The sequence below is a fragment of the Bacillus rossius genome, chromosome 11 (assembly GCF_032445375.1).
Source record: "Bacillus rossius redtenbacheri isolate Brsri chromosome 11, Brsri_v3, whole genome shotgun sequence".
NCBI lineage: Eukaryota > Metazoa > Arthropoda > Insecta > Phasmatodea > Bacillidae > Bacillus > Bacillus rossius.
Genome location: NC_086338.1, coordinates 32515444 through 32527825, shown reverse-complemented (window position 1 = coordinate 32527825; position 12382 = coordinate 32515444). Strand labels below are relative to the sequence as shown.

General features: G+C 38.2%; 1 protein-coding gene and 1 long non-coding RNA gene across 2 annotated transcripts in view; both read left to right on the top strand.

Annotated features, from left to right (window-relative positions):
• Positions 1–12382, top strand: part of LOC134536763 (uncharacterized) — a 56554-nt gene that overhangs the window by 17767 nt on the left and 26405 nt on the right. The gene's annotated exons all lie outside the window — the stretch shown is intronic.
• The window catches only part of LOC134536761 (uncharacterized), a 3956-nt gene continuing 967 nt past the window's right edge, over positions 9394–12382 (top strand). The window contains exons 1-3 of the long non-coding RNA XR_010075872.1: positions 9394–9760; positions 11638–11797; positions 12085–12382. The exon at positions 12085–12382 is cut by the window's right edge and continues 967 nt beyond it. This is a non-coding gene — a long non-coding RNA (uncharacterized LOC134536761). The remainder of the gene's footprint in view (positions 9761–11637; positions 11798–12084) is intronic.

Here is a 12382-nt window from a genome sequence, read left to right as displayed (position 1 = left end):
TGTTTTTTTTTTTTTTTTAAATCGTGGGGTTTGAAAATATTTTTACACTAAGTAATGGGGAAGGGGCCCGATTAAACTGTTTGGCCCAGGGCCCTTGGCTTTTTTCGAACGGCCCCGCTTCTAACCACTCTTCATTATTGTTGACATGTAACATCTTAGCTCTCGGAATACGGCATTGGCCGGTAGTAATATCGTAAGTGGAACGGAAATGTGTACACAACCACAGTGCTGCCATCTGTGGCGGATGGCGCAAACCAAAGTTCGGAAGGACTAAAGGAAAATTTTATAATATTAACTGTTTAGAGATTTTTAACAATATGGGCAGTATTTTAAAATAAAGTCAAAAGCCGGGATTAGCATTTTTCCCCCAAGTATTCTTCGCTTGTAACGGAGCCGTTTCATTATATAGTTTAAAATTTCGCTCTGCAAATCGAATGTTTCGATAGTCGACGTAGCTGCTCCAGCAGCGAATACTAGCGGCTGGTGCGGAAACTATTTGTAAATCGCGTTCAGAAATTTAGTTGAAAACCCAATGTGCTTTTATATTTATCACGCTCTGCATTATTTGAAAGAATTCTACGTTATATTTCGTGTCCGAGTTTCGTATTATAAATGTATTTGCAACATGAGAAAACAAGAATTTGCTCGGTTGTTTTTTTTTTTCTTATTCTACACGTTGGAAATACCAACGTTATAAGTAAGGGCGTACTTAGCTCAACACGGGAAGTGGGTGCGGCTTTTTTTTTTTTTTTTTTTCCCGGAATTCAAACTCCATTCCACAACAAACAATAACAAAAGTAAGAATATTATTTATAAAGATATTTTTTTTTAACGATAGTTTGTGAGGATTGGTGATTGGTGACAAAAATCCCATGAGAAACCTGAAGGTTGTAGTTCTTATGATTTATAGATGAGCTGTGTCTGTTTAAGGATTTGTTTCATTCAATTTGTTGAAATACCAATAACCAGCCAGTTAGTCTATTTTACAGACATTTGTTGAGTATATGCTTTTTTTGGCCCACCCCCCTCCTTGGTTATAATTTCGGTTCACTTATCTGTTTATCCGCTGGATAGGAGCGAAGGTCTACGCAGGGCTAAGTATGTATGTATGTATGTGTGTGTGTATATATATATATATATATATAATGGTATCGATACCGATAAAATACATTCGGCTCGAAAATATCGGTATTTTCGATATATAGGATTATCAAAATACTGAAAATATTACCCTTGTTTTACTTATTATAAAATTATAATTTAATTACCTATGTATAATATTAAGTTATTTATAAATCTAAGCTTTTTTTAATGACACATCCTACAACAAGTTTTGATGTTACTTAAGAAAAATACCACTCAGTAAATTTTCAATTTTTTCAATTATTGTTTTTTTTATTCTTCTGTATTGGTTTTTAGTTAAAAATATTATTTAATTTTTATCTTGAATAAAATATTTATATTAAAAAAACTGGCATAAAAATATCAATACCTATATTTTTTATATATCGATGTACTGTAGAAAAAGTTTTAAAGAAGCGTATTTTGTGGAACTGGGTGTGTTTAACGACGTAAATTCTAGTCCATGCTTATTGATCATCTTCACGCACAAATACAGCGATGTTTTCCCGTGTCGCAAACAACGCGGCGTTGGAGAGGTTGGAAAGTTGACTCCATCACTCTGCCCCCTTGTAGTAGTTCCCAGCGGAAGTAAACACACCCCGGGTGGCTAGAAAGCCGGTAAGCGGTATCGGAAAGCACACTGCCGCACTCGCTGCCCAGCGCCCGGGTCTCGAGCGGAGCGCGCGGCGGTTATGAAAGGGAAACCGCCCATCCTTTCTCCTGTCGACCCACCTGCTTTCCCTCCCAGGACTCTGCCCGACGGGCGCCATGTCCGCCACACGGCGGAACTGGTACTCCAATCCGGCGCGGAAGTGCTTGTCGCAGACGACCAGCGTTGTCAAAGTTTCGCCCTTGGTTTGGTTTTGGTTTTCATATATGCGTTTATTCACTGAATAAGCGGCGAGGCCGACAATACTACAATAATAATAATAATAATAATAACATATAACAAACCATTCCAATATACACACGCTGCAATACCAGACGGTATTGTCTCTTCTTGCAGACTTTGAAACGTTTAAATACAACGGATAATAGAGCATACGTAAATAATTGAAAGAATTGAAACTCGACCTTACACACACCAACGTACTTTAGAAACCTACACCCGATGACGACATCCATCAGATGGAATCAAGATGGCGGTCTCCACTAGCGGCGACAGGGAATCGGAGCTGCACTCTCGGAACTGCCGGCCAGGGAAAAGCCCGCGATGTCACCCCCAGCTCGCTGGTCCGTACACGCGCGGGAAAGCGCCGCGTGACCAGGTCTCGACGGCAACGTTGCGTGCGGACCGGCAGCCGCGACGACCCGACAGCCAGATGCGGCGGTGCTATCTATCGTCGGGAAGCCTACGACGTACATTCTGTGTTGCGCAGACCCGAATACCCACGTTGGCAAGCCTTCTTTCCAACAGACGAGAGGGCTGAACCCGAAGTTCCCCGAAGTTCATGTTCGCTTTTTTTTTGTTTACTTGATTTCACAATAGGTATCTTTAATGTAGCTATCCTATCCAAATCAACCGTCCACAATGTTTTAAAGTATTTATAATGTAGCTAACCTAACCTAATTGACCATTAGTTATCATGAGTTGTATATTTATTTACAATGAACAAAAAGAACCGAAGATGCACGATCGGCCGTTCGGCTCTCTCGTCTGTTGAAAGAAGGCTTGCCAACGTGAGTATTCGGGTCTGTGCAATACAGAATGTACATCGTAGGCTTCCCGCTATCGTCACGAGGAACCTGAGACTCGTCAACCCTGAGCTAGAACACCGAACAACCCGCCTTTGTGAAGCATAATATTTTTTATTTTATTGTTATTATTGTTGTGTAATATTTTAGCTCTCTGCATACAGCATTTGGTGGGAGTAATTTTGTGAATGGGACGGAAGTCGCATGGAACAGAAATGTATAACAATTGTGCTGGCATCTGTGGCGGATGGCGAGAACCATAGTTCACAAAGCCAAAGGGAAACTTTAAAGTATTAGTTGTTTAATGAATTTTAACAAGATTAGCCGTATACCTTGACGTAAATCAGGTGCAATGCCGGGGTTTAGTATATATATTTTTTATCTGAGCTACAAAATTTCGGTCTGCAAATGAAATGATTCAATAGTCGACGTAGGAATTACGTTAGCGAATTCTAACGGCGGGTGCGGAAACTCCGTGTGATTAGCGCCCAGAAATTTAGTTGAAAACACAATATGCGAATATTTATCACACTCTTTACTATTTTAAAGAATTATACGTTAAATTCCGTGGTCGAGTTTCGAATTACCAGTGTATTTGCAACACGAGAACACATGAATTAGCCCGTTTCCGTGGTTAGTTGTTGCACATCTCTGGCGAGTACTGAAATACTCGCTCACTTTGTTTTTTACATGTTGTAAAAAGTAAAATTTATGGCAGGTTAGGTGTGTTACATTAGTAATATTTTTGCAAGCATCGTGCATTATTTTAACTCTTTCTAGGCGGTTGGGTATTCGCACGTCTAGGTGATCGTAACTAAAATGACAAGTTGGTTATGTTAGGTCAGGTACGTGGTTAAAACTGTTACGAGGATGCTAGAAGCGAGTGCAACGAGGCAGGCCGGTCGGTCCGACGCGCCGGCCAGCGGGCGGTTGAGGGGAGGCCCCAGCTCCCGGACCGCGCCCCTTCACCCCGCTTCATGGCAACCAAACAAGCGCGCCTCTCTTCCCACCCTCAATCGTTCGGCGTGTTTCCAGAACCTTCGCATGCGTGAAGTGACACAACTAGGACGCCGTTGTTCTTGATGCTTCGGGTGTCAACGCGACACTTCCAAAAGGCTGCGAGACCTTTACAGAGCGGGACTGAGAGGTGTATAAACGAGGTGGTTGACCGGCGAGGGCGAGCGAAACGACGAGCGACGGGCTTCGTGTGCGAATATTGGTGCGACGGGTATCGAAGCACCCGGGTGTTGCGTGTGCGGCGGACGAGTGAGAAGTGCGAGACAGTGTGTTGGGTCAGAGAGATTAGCAGTATGGGGAGCCATGTGGGGAAGTGTAAACTGGAGATGGAAGAGTTGTTAATCTGTGGACAGACTTTAATTTGTTGCATTTTAACTAATAGTGTAAATGTTAGGTAATAAATAAAACTGTGGCAAATTAATTTTGCTATAATGTACGGACCTGTTTTCCAATTCGCAACAATAAGTAAAATAATTTTAAAGTAGGCTATTAAATTTGGCAAAAAGTAGCTCTTTTTTTTATTTTTTTCTTGTCGTGCGTCTTCCTCCATAGACACGAGCGTCGCTAACGATTTTTGGGCGACTGCTAAACGGTATGAATGAACATTGTTTAATGTCTCTCTGACCATCTGCAGCCTCCATCCTGTTTCCAAATAAAGTTTACAAGTTTCTCCCTCTACTAATTGGGTGAAGAGCCGGTTTTTTTTTTTTTTTTTTTTAATTTCGCGCTGCAAGCGAGAAAACAACAAAGCACACAAAGCTCACATAAAACTGTTTTGACCTACTCTTTAACTGCGATTTTTAATCAACACTCTAAAACAATTATTGCAGTCGATACTATCGTAATTTTCATAACTGGGACATTCTTTCGTGGATACGCTGTGCGTTTCAAAACAATTCGCCGGAGTGATGCCGGCGGGAGGCGAGACATCTGGGCCAGGGGAAGGAGGAGTGGGGAGCGCAGTTAAGGAGGACTCTCGCGCGGCAGTTTCACGGTCCCCAGCACTTTTGGGAAGCGTTGGTGAGGGGCCGGGGGGGGGGGATAAACGGCGCTTTCACGTGAGCGCGGCAGCAGCTGGGACCTCGTGCCACTTCCGGCGACCACGGGCGCATTCTGCGGCTCGGGCGCCGAACTGCTCGTCTCCCGCTGGTGCACGAACAACAACAACAACAACAACAACAACAAATAACATCGGCTGGCGAAGTTAAGATACGAACGGCAACAATGGAGATTGGTACACAGCTTGCCACAGAACGACGAGAATGGTTATGATGAAAGACGTTGTGGTTGAATCTAGAGTCTGGTGAGGACATGGTTTGAGATATATTTGGGACATATGAAATACGAAGAAAACATGTAATATGTATAATTTTTATGATATTTTAACACGCCTATAATAGCGTTTGTAAACCAGCTCATATTTTTTTTATAGAATTCACAATATAAGAAGATAATATAATACAATTATAAAACACCACGTAGCCCCTATAGTCAAATATTGTAATAGGATAATATGGGAAACAGACAAAAAAATGCGAGACATGTTGTTCAGCGAACCTGGCGGCGTGGACTGAACCTACGCTTTGGAAACGGCGGTAAAAGGCATTGAAGTGTGTTTGGTGCTATAAGATGATGGTTCTATTTGCGAATAAATAAACACATTATTATGTGAACAGTAATTCAGAATGGCCGGAAATATTTGTGCGGTGTTTGGCTGCAAAAATTACGTTACTAACTGCTCAAAGTCTTTTTTCAGATTTCCAGCGGACCCAACGCAGTAAGTGTTTCGCGTTTCGCGCATTTACCATTTTAACCCCTTTGTTTTATATTTTTGTCTCTTATTATAAAGTAATTATTTATTATAATTCCTTACCATTCTTGTAACATGATTTGTTTGCAGCAGTTTCTTTCGGTTTAATTAAGGATTTTTATTTAAAATGCAGTCACATTTTCAGGTGAGAAATTAATTTCATACATACAATTTACTTCCGTTACTAAAACCAGTTGTTCTTGTTTCCTTAAAAATAAAACAGCTGGAAAACCAATTAGATACTACATAGGCCTACTACTTGTTCAGTTATTTTGATAGATTATATTTTGCACATAATTACATATCTATCTTTGACACATACCTTTAAATAAAGCCTGAGAACAGTTCTGTATGAATAATAGCATTAAATGTGTTTGAATTTCTAGTTTTGGTAAAAACAGCACTTATATTAATTGTGTAAACATGTTGCCTTTAATATGCACGTAAAATTGAATTACGCGGGGCTTTCTTCAGTCCACGCCGCTAGAATGCGCTGCAGTCTGGTGTCTCGCGCTTCGCCAATGCTAATTGGCCGGAGTTTCCCATATTATCCTATTACAATATTTGCTATAGTCCTATCAGATTACCTGCAGTATTATTAAGAATAATTAAACTGCAGCACGGGACAGAGAAATAAAATAAGAAAGCACAAAACTCCTAGTATGCTCACACCAGGGATAAGATCTACGAGATATTAAGAGGGTCAAGCCGATTTGTAAAAAGGAAATACTCATTTTGACTACAACTTCTTTTTTACATAATTGCTGCCAAAGTTGAATTTTTAACGCTGTTGTACCGACCAGGATACTCTAATAAAAATATATGTGTGTGTGTGTTTAAAGGCAATGATACCGGTTACTTCACACCATAGAACTAATTTTTCAAGAAAAAAATTATCTCACGATTTTGAGTTTTTCAAAAGGCTGGGATTGTCCCTGTGCCTTTGCAGTTTACCTGGGCCCATGTTCGCTGGCATCAGTGCAAGGTTACGACAGGGGAGTTAGCTGGCCAATCCCCTCCTAGCACGCGATCATGCGACCCTTCCCTGTATGGCTAGGCATGACTAGCATGACTAGGCGTAAAGGCTTCGGCCTGAGACATACGCAAATCCTTCCTTGAGGAGGATTAGGCCCCGCCATCTTGTTTTTTTTTTCATAATTCGTATTGGGAACTATTTACCACTATTTTAGGCATGTCAAGGCGTAAATAATATCTCCCAGACCTTTCTATACCTCGTTGCAACTACATGTTTACTAAAAAGCTCAAGTTTGGGAACGCCGCTAGGGAAAAAAGTTATTATTTCGCGCGGGCGACTACAGCTGACACGATAGTCACACCAGTTCACTGGTGTTGACTTCAACAAGTAGCCAGAGCCAAGTCCTATGCCATGTAAAAAGTGGTTGTCTGTAAAGTCGGTTTACGGACGATAGTTTAACGTGACGTCATAACAAAACATTGATTGCATACTTTTATGAATAAAATCGAATCATTTTTATTGAATTATCACTATTTTGTATGGATACAAAGAAGGAGTGAAATGAAATATACAATTTAATTGATAAAATTACTTTTATTTGCACTCATTAATTCAAATATGTTTATTACTTTAACGAAGAGATTATTTTAAATATAACTTTTATACATGTTTGCTATTAACTTCTTCCAATCTGTGTTATTCTGTTAAGGATAGGACGATGATAGGAAAAGTAGGAAACGAATGGGAGTGTTTCAAGTTTAATGTGCCTCGAAAAAGTCAAATCGATGGTTGTTCCAATCGAGTGGAAGAGAGATAGATGCGGCGCAAGCGTACAATGAGCTTAACGGTACAATGTGCGTAATGGGACAATGAGTCATCCTTTTTCGTGTGTGCAGCCGGCGTTCATCGATTTATTAGACGTTGTCACGTCAAAAAAAAAAACGAAGTTTTATTACAAGCTGTATCAAATTATTTGAAACTGGAAGATGGAGAGGCCGAATCCCCACTTAACCTGGAGCACTTCTTAAATATATCAGACTTTATCTGTTAAGTTACAAAAAAAATTGTGATACACTTGAAACTGTTTCTAATAGATGTGTGCACGGGCTGTTTTGAATTAAATGAGTTAAAATAATGGTTCAATATTCGAGTTGCTTCGTTGACTTATTCTTGCATACTTTTTTTTTTCGGTTCAATAGCTTTCTCCTTGAATCTCGGCTGCAATCCAACTTGTAATTATTGTACTGGATAGTTCCGATCCGGCCCAAGTCCAATCCGGTTGTAGCGGGTTAAGTGTAGGTTCCCATCCACATTCTTAAATCCGATGCGAGGTCAAGTTCAGATGAAATTTTACTTTAAGTGGTTTAGGTTACCGTAATTTTGTTTGCAAGGATAATCTTAGAGAAAGCAGTTGCTTGTACAAATTTGGTATGTGGGAAGCATTTCCCCAACTAAAGTTGAAAGTATTAAGAAAAAATCCTCTGTGACCCATTTAGCAAAAAAAAAAAAAAAATCAGATATTAAGGTCTATAATAAAATATTTAATATGCTGAAATGCGAAGGAAATATTTTTGTGCAGTGTAGTTTGTTGCAAAGGCAAGCAGCAAGGCGCTTTAGGGGAGACATAGACTCGTACATCGAATGTTGATGGGCTTTGCACAGGCTTGCAGTCTTTCAAAAATAAACCATGCTGAAATTTAAGTATTTTTATATTAGAAAATAAAAATATATTACTATAGCTACTATAATAGCTATCCTGCTTCATTAAAACTGTCAGACCAAATTGAAATTCAGTTTTTTGTGCCTTACAGCACCTATAAACGAACTATGACATAAAATAACAAAAACACATACACTGATACACATAAATGCGACAAAATACGAAACAACACAACACACTGATAGATAAAGATTGATGAAGTTCATGAAAACCAATTGGTTACTTTGTTTTCACAAAAATCTTAAACCGAAACTAAAATAGTTTATACAAAATAAATATGTAGATTATAAAAGTTTTACCAATGAATATTGTAGATTAATCAAAAGGAGTTATAATTTTTTACATATTTTAAAGTTACGTACTAATGGTTTTAAAAGTGTCACTATTTCAGTAATTGCAAGAGTCATTATATCTGAACCAACATAAATGGTACCTAATAAAATGTGCATCACTGATCGAACGACTAATAAATAGAAAGTGCAAATATGTTATATAGTAATGTAGCAAATTCAAAATAATTTAAATGCCTGAAATTTTTAAATAATAATTTAAAAACGTTTTCTGCATACTTTCAATTCTTTTCTAATTAAAATCATTTGATACAGAGAAACTTTTAAATTTAATAAGACCTAAAGATCTTCATGTGTTCCTAATAGTATTATCTACATTTTGGTGAAAAATAAAAACTTGGCATCCAATATAACTCGAAGGTTTTAAAAGAGGACACCACTTTTAATGTCATTACTTACTATGTGATAATTCTGATTAATTAATTTATTTATTTTATTTTATTTATAGTTGCGTTCCGTCGACCATGAATGAGCAATTGCTCAATGGTGTAGAACATGTCAGTATATAAGTAGATGTATTTGGTTCATTCTGGGGCAGGGGCTGGGGGCTGGGGATCGGGGATCCGATCATGCCACCTTACGGCTTCGCTACATCACCCATGTTGGATTACGTCACTTCCGCCAGCCATACACGCACGAAAAAGTGTCCCGTTACGTTCATCAGCCATCTACGCACGAAAAAATGTCCCGTTACGTAAAGCTACGTTTTCCAAGGACCACGCATGCGCGATGCGCGATGCGTGATGCGTCACTGCGTGACCACGCAGCACTTGAACCTGTGTGTTGAAACGGGGATGATTTCCAAGGCCGCGCAAGCGGGGGTTTCCCGCTCGCCGCGGCTGCGTGTCGCGGATGGGCATCGCGCAGCAGTTGCCTGGCCCCCGACTTCAGCGTGATCACGCATGCGATTTATCTGGAGTCAAAGAGTTTTACTGCAGAACAGGACGAGAAATTGATTGATTTAGTAAGGGAGCATCGTGTGTTATATGATTTGCATCACTGCAAGTACAAAGACAGTATTGTTCGAGAAAATGTGTGGAAGGAAATTGCAGCTTCTTTAAACAAAGGTGGTAAGTAGAGAGTTTAATATCTGTGTTAATAATAAAATAAATACTATGGCTCATAAAACGTGGTCTTAAAAAATGTTCTTACTGCATTAAAAAAACATCTTACGGTTCTATATAGTTGTTACTTATTTAAAAATAGGCCAAGTTTAAAAAATATTTTATGCAGTGTTTAAACTAAACCAAAAATAATTTACGTCGGTGTGCACCAGGAAATGTGGAAATAAAATATGTTCCATTTTGAAGTAGTAGGTGAGCCTAGGGCAAGTTATCACAATAAATTGTTTTCTATCTTTTTTTAAGTTTGATAATATTATGTCTTATTCTTCTAAATGCACAACAAAAATTATGTTTTTTGAAGTTTATAATCATATGTTTTCCTATTTATAGTTACTTAATTTTATGTCAATACTAAGGATAATGGCACATTTGCTAATAAATTATCTATTTTGACATATTATATTTACAAATTTTACACTCAAATACAAAAATACACAGCATTACTATAGCACAAAGAGAATATATTTTTTTTTAAAGAAAAGAATAACATTTGCATTTACCCTTTCTTCACGTGAAAAATACTTTTTAACTTGTTTTCCTCACATGATATAATTGCCAGCTTACTTGTCCTTCTTGGCTGCAAAAGTAATTTTTAAATTTGTCTCGTATGCTATACGCAAGATGAGTAGAATTACGTCCTTGTCTTGCCATGGGTATCATATTTTCAGTAGGGAGACACACATTTCGGTCCTCTTCTTCACCCGGGCATGGAATTCTTGCAGATCTTAGATGATTATGTATTATGCATGATGCGATGACCAGAAGATCCACTGTGTCAGGCTTGATGGCGATGGCAGTGAAAAATACTCTAAAATATTGGCAAAGTATTCCAAAAGCGTTTTCACACGTACGTCTAGCTCTACAATGGCGATAATTATATATTGCTTTTTCTTCATCACATTTAGATTGTGCCCTTGGGTAAGGACGCATTACTGAGGAAGTCAGCTGAAAAGCTTCATCACCCAAAATAACGTGTGGCATTAGAGTGTCAGTTCCAGGAAGTATAGCTGGTTCAGGAAATCTGAATGTTCCTTCTGAAAGTCTTTGTCCTAAGACAGATTTAGCAAATATGCCTGCATCACCTTCTTTTCCATAGGAACCAACATCTATTGCTAAAAACTTGTAGTTGTCGTCTACAAGCGCAAGTAACACAACTGAGAAATAGTCTTTGTAATTATAAAACAGAGATCCAGAATGTTCAGGTTTGATTATTCGGATATGTTTTCCATCTATCGACCCACAGCAGTTGGGATAGTTCCATTTGCGATGAAAACCAATGGAAGAACGTTTTAAAACATCTTGGTCAGGTGATGGTATTGAAGAATTCAACATTTTTGAACAAATAGATTGCAATGTCTCTTTTATAATAATACTTACCCAGCTAGGGCATATTCTGAATTGAAACGCCAGTGAACGAAAACTCTCTCCCATGGCCATAAACCTAAAAGAGAAAAAAATATATGTAGTTATTTATTTTAACTGCTTCAGGCTATCTTGGCACCGAGTCGGTACCCAGAAAGTTCGAGGCCACTATTAACTTAGTGATCCCGTCACCTTAGACTAGAAGAGTAAATCTGTGAGATGTATATCTGTGTGTAAAAACATTAGCTATTTAAACATATTTTATTTTATTTTGGAGGCCTTTTTGGGGAATCGTAAAAACCCAATAAACCTAAGGACGTGAACAATACCAGTACCCTAACTCACGACTCTTATAGCACTTAGGTTGACGTTTTTTAATTTTTGCTGCTCATAAAAACCTCACGAAATATGTTTAAGAAAAAATTTGATCATTTATTTACACAGATTTTTGAATTTTACAGCAGAAGACTGCAAAACGAGATGGAGAACCATTCGCGACTCCTACAGAAAAAGCAACAAGAAACTGAAAACTGGGTCGAAGACAGGTTCACCGGCATTTTCAAAATCGAAATACAACACAGAAAGCCTGAAATTCCTTGATGAAACCTACAAAGAAAGAGCGTAAGTACTCTTTACCTTATGTATTAAATAAAATTTGTATAAACAATATAATAATTGTTGAATGTTTATTAAAAATTATATATTCTTTATTGAAATTATTGGAGCTGTTGCAATTTTTTTGGTAGGTTTCAAATGAAATATATATTTATTAGTTGAAAGAACTTCTTATGAATTTATCAAAAAAAAGTTTGTGTAAACCCAAATACACCAGATCAAACTACTCACGCACGCGTGTGTGTCAACATAGCATAGCTGATGGCACTGTTGATTTAATTTTTTTTTTTCAGATCAAAATCAAGCATCAACATAAATGAAATAATTGAAAATAATCAAGAAACACAAGAAATGGTGGATGACTGTCCCTCTGAAGAGTGCAACCAATTTCAAGAAGAAGAAAGCGCTCAAGAATCTACAAATTGGCCTAGCGAGCAAACAAGTTCTTCAGAATTGTTAAACAGCTCCATTAAAAAAAGAAAAATTACAGTAAAAGAAAAAATGTTAGATGAAATAAGAAAAGGTCGTGAAGAAAGAGGGAAAATATTAAAAGATCTACTTGAAAACCGCGGCCAAGATCGTTCGCAACAT